The sequence below is a fragment of the Octopus sinensis genome, linkage group LG12 (assembly GCF_006345805.1).
Source record: "Octopus sinensis linkage group LG12, ASM634580v1, whole genome shotgun sequence".
Classification (NCBI taxonomy): Eukaryota; Metazoa; Mollusca; class Cephalopoda; order Octopoda; family Octopodidae; genus Octopus; species Octopus sinensis.
Window position 1 is genome coordinate 37530 of NC_043008.1, and position 4971 is coordinate 42500.

The 4971-nt window shown below is 34.2% G+C and overlaps 1 long non-coding RNA gene across 1 annotated transcript in view; it reads left to right on the plus strand.

The window, feature by feature from the left end:
* The first annotated feature begins 234 nt into the window (after nucleotides 1–234).
* Nucleotides 235–4971, plus strand: part of LOC118765502 — a 68256-nt gene continuing 63519 nt past the window's right edge. The window contains exon 1 of the long non-coding RNA XR_005001363.1: nucleotides 235–441. This is a non-coding gene — a long non-coding RNA (uncharacterized LOC118765502). The remainder of the gene's footprint in view (nucleotides 442–4971) is intronic.

Genomic DNA, 4971 nt, shown 5'->3' on the forward strand with positions numbered 1-4971 from the left:
ACATATATATATATATATATATATCTATATATATATATATATATATATATATATATATATTATATATCTATATAATATATATATATATACATATATATATATATGTAAGGGCTCTAGTGTCACTCCTTCATAATCAGTCTAGGAACTTTTCATCCCACTCTCGTTCATTAATTAACTCGTCGGTAATTAGTTAATGAAACGAGCTCTACGCCGTCTTGACACATGGCTGTGTTTTTGTTCGGATTCACAATGCGAAAGGGTGTAAAATTGCTCAGTAGTGAATGGTTCAGATTTTGTGGTTTTTGCTGAGTAACAACAGAAGAGATTGCGTCATGTACGAAGCAGTGTGTATGAACTGAAAAGATCAAGTACGGTTGTTACCTTTGACTGATTGATTACCCGGAAACACTTGAATAGCTGACAACAGAATCACGTCTAGACGTAAGTATATTACATTTATATACTATATTTATATATATGTATACTACATATATATCCACAACACACACACACACACACAAACACACACATATGTTGAAACACATAGGTATCACAAATTTACGTGCGCACGAACACAAATATATACACATACGTACATAGACGCACACACAAGCATACGCACACGCACGTGTATATATAGATTAAAATGTATTTTATTTATGTCTACATGCATCACATTGGCCAAGCCATCTTTCGAAGAACCAGTAATGCACGCCGTCTACACTGCGTCGTGAAGAACAGTATACGGAGTTCTATAAATGGAGATGATGGGTAAAGAAACTTTATTATTGGAAACAGAGAGAGGGGAAAAGAGAGAGACGGGGAAGAAAGAAAGAGAGAGCAAGAGAGAAAGGGAAAGAGAGAGGGAGAAGCAGAAAGAGAAAAGGGGAGAGAGAGAGAAAGGTGTCGAAATCCTGATGGTATTTGGTCTATAACTGATGAGGAATGGCTCATATCCGAGTCCATTGTGTGTGTACCGTTTCTTTCTTTTTTCCGTATGTCTCGTTTTTATGATATATGCATATCTATCTAACTATCTATCTATCTATCTATCTATCTATCTATCTATCTATCTATCTATCTATCTATCTATCTATCTATCTATCTATCTATCTATCTATCTATCTATCTATCTATCTATCTATCTATCTATCTATCTATTTGTCTGTGACCAAATGAGGCTCATTTTTCAACATAGTCCCCTTGAGTCCGCACTCTTCTTCCATCGGTGTTCAGGTGCTTAGATCCCATGGGTGAAGAAGCTTTCATCCTGTCCGTCAGCACATGTGACGTCATTATCACTGCAATACTGGTTCTCAGCCAAATGGTTTTTCATGTTAGGGAACAAATGATAGTCAGATGGGGCCAAATCAGGAGAACAGAGAGAGTGATCAACCATTTCAAAGCCACGGTCGTACACAGCAACCATTGAAATGAAGGACTTGTCTGTTGGAACATTGTCCTGATGAAACAAGACGCTATTTTGTCAGTTTCCTTGCGCGTTTGGTGTTGATAGACTTTCGTTACTCACTCAGCAATTTGGTAGAGTACTCACCATTGATGGTATGGCCCTTTTGAAGATAGTCAATGAATAGAATGCCTTTTGCATCCCCAAAACTGAGGTCATTACCTTCCCTGGAGATGAAACGACCTTGGCCTTCTTTGGAGCAGTGATGAGGGTTTTTTTCCGTTGCACAGATTGTCTCTTTGACTATGGGTAAAACTGATGAACCAACTGTTTCAAATAATGATGATGATGATGATGATAATGAGAATTTCAATTTATGGCACAAACCCAGCAATTTCGGGGTAAGAACTAAATCGATTACATCAACCCCAATGCTCAACTGACACTTAATTTATCGACCCCGAAAGGATGAAAGTCAACCTCAGTGGAATTTGAACTCAGAACGGAAGGACGGACGAAACACCGCTAAACATTTTGCCCAACGTGCTAACGATTCTGCCAGCTCGCCGCCTTTACACACACATAGGAACATGCATACATACATGCATACATACATACATACATACATACATACATACATTCATACATACATACATTCATACATACATACATACATACATGCATTCATACATACACACATACGAACATACATACATACATACATACATACATACACACACACATACGAACATGCATACATACATATATACACACATACATACATACATTCATACATACACACACACATACGAACACACACACATACGAACATGCATACATACATACATACATACATACATACATACATACATACATACATACATATATTGTTTTCCTGTTCCAATCAAATCTCAGCGCCGTTGTCATAGAACAATACGATCTCGAAGCGTCAATCCCACTTCACTCCGCGAGTTTAGTTGAAATAATTGGATAACGGAATCCTATCTTCTTTCCTACTTCTTAAGGAAAATAAAGTGTCATTAGATTATCTTAGAGGTTTAAGAGATACTATGGATTAATATATGGATTGGAATCCCCACCCAGGCGCACATTGAGATAACATTGAAGTTTTGTAGGGAAATGTACTTTTAGGATTCGTAAAACATCTAAGTTAAGAGATCGTGAGAGAGTATTTCTTTTGTTCTATATTTGTGACTCAACACAGAATATTTCAAGCTAGTTCTTTGATTATCTTACACAAAAGGAGATAATTGAAAATAAGAAGATTGTAAGATCGATCAACAAATAAATAAATAAATATATAAAATAATATAAATATATGAAATCAGATAAAATAAATATATAAAGTAAAATCAATGATAGAGTGTTTGAACTATTTGAATCTCTGCGAGATAATATGATTCTTTTGTATTTAAATAGAGACGGAAGTGATTTATAATCTGGAAAACTTGACCTCGTTCGAAATCGAAATTTTAACCATGCTGACATAAGCTGGCATAATTATTTTGCCTCAAGAGAAAATGATTAAACGACTCAATAAAAGAATGATGAGTGTCTGTTCTTCCTTAACTTCTTCTGATGGTCAAAGAAATGTATGATGCGTGGTGTGCGCAGAATATGCTTAATAGTACATTTAACATTTGCTTACTATCACATATATTATAAGCCTACTTATATATATGTATATGTATATGTATTATATATATATATATATATATAAAACTATAGATATATATATGGATATATATATTATTATATATATATTAGATATATATTATATATCTATAGTAATATTATATATATATATAATCTATATTATAATATATATATATATATATATATATATATATATAATATATATATACACACCATATATCCTATATAATATCTATAGATTATAATATATATATGATATATATATTATATATATATATCTATATATATATATACTATATAGTATATATATTAAATATTAATAATTGATATAATATATTTATACTATAATATATATATACCAAGAGCTACTGAATGGAGCAGATTAATTCCGGGTACATAGTTTCATAGCGAGCGGAATATCGGAAGTGGTAAATATCCAAGCGATGTGTATTCCTCACGCTACACTTCAGGCTAAGGTCATCTTGATTGAATGAAGATTTCATCAAGATACCCTTAGCCTGACGTGTAGCGTGCGACACATTTATATGTACCTATGCATATACTATATATATGTATATATATATATATATATATTAAGTTGTCAGGAAAGTTCATGCCGATTTTTAAAGGAAAGAAAAAGGTCAATAAATACTTGCCATTACATTTTTAATCAACAAAATTTGAACCATTTTGTTGTACAATGCCTATCCATCTTTCCTTAAACTTGAAAATACCCTCTTCCCAGAACTGAGGTGGTTTCATGGCAAAGAATTCATCAAGGTATCTTTTTACGTCATCCAAGGAATTGAAATTTTTACCATTAACACTATTCTGCAGAGACCTGAATAAGTGGAAATCCGAAGGAGCAATATCTGGTGAATATGAAAGGTGGGGTAACACATCACAGCCGAGCTGCAGCAAATTTTGTCTGGTTCCCATACATACACTCGACATTTCCGCATAGTATACGTCTATTCACAAGGCATTGGCCGACCCACGATCTTAGTAGAAGACACCTAAGTTGCCTTGTATTGGAACTGAACCCCAAACCATGTATGTATGTGTGAGTGTGTGTATATAAATGTATATTTATATATTTATGTTTGTGTATATGTGTGTTTGTGCTTCTAGCTGCAATATCACTTGGTAAGCATTCTTGGTCCGTTTAGGTCGTCGTAAGTTCGTGTTTCAGTAAAAGACTGATAGAATCCGTAGGATACTTCGAAATAAATAATACTGAGATCAGTTTGTTAGACGAAACCCTTCAACGTGGAACGTCAGCACCAGCACTGGATTAACCATTAAGCAAAATAAGCATGTGCTTAGGGCTCCAAGGGAAGTGGGGTAGCACAAAACTGGTAAATGGTTTATGGCACTAAAGAAATCACTTTAAACTTGCTAAAATAACATTCAAAGGGGTTTACATGTTTGGAAATATAATTTTGAAGCATATATGGTGTCATTGTGAGAGGATTTGATCAATTAAAAAAGTAGGAGAAAAATTTTCAAATACGAATAAAATGGAGGTCTACAAAAACAAACGTTGTTTTCCATTTTATTGTTAGTTTTATTTCATTTTATAAAAATAAAAATTTATTTTATGGTTTATTATTGCTTGCGTGGCTTAGTGGTTAGGGTGTCAACACGATGATCATAAGATTGTGGTTTCGATTCCTGGACTGAGCGACACGTTGTGTTCTTGAGCAAAACACTTCATTTCACGTTGCTCCAGTCCACTCAGCTGGCAAAAATGAGTGACGTTGCGATGGACTGGCGTCTCGTCCAGCTGAGGAACACATACGCCATAGGAACCGGGAAACCGGGCCCATGAGCCTGGCTAGGCTTTAAAAAGGGCGCATTTATATGGATTATTATTACTTATATTT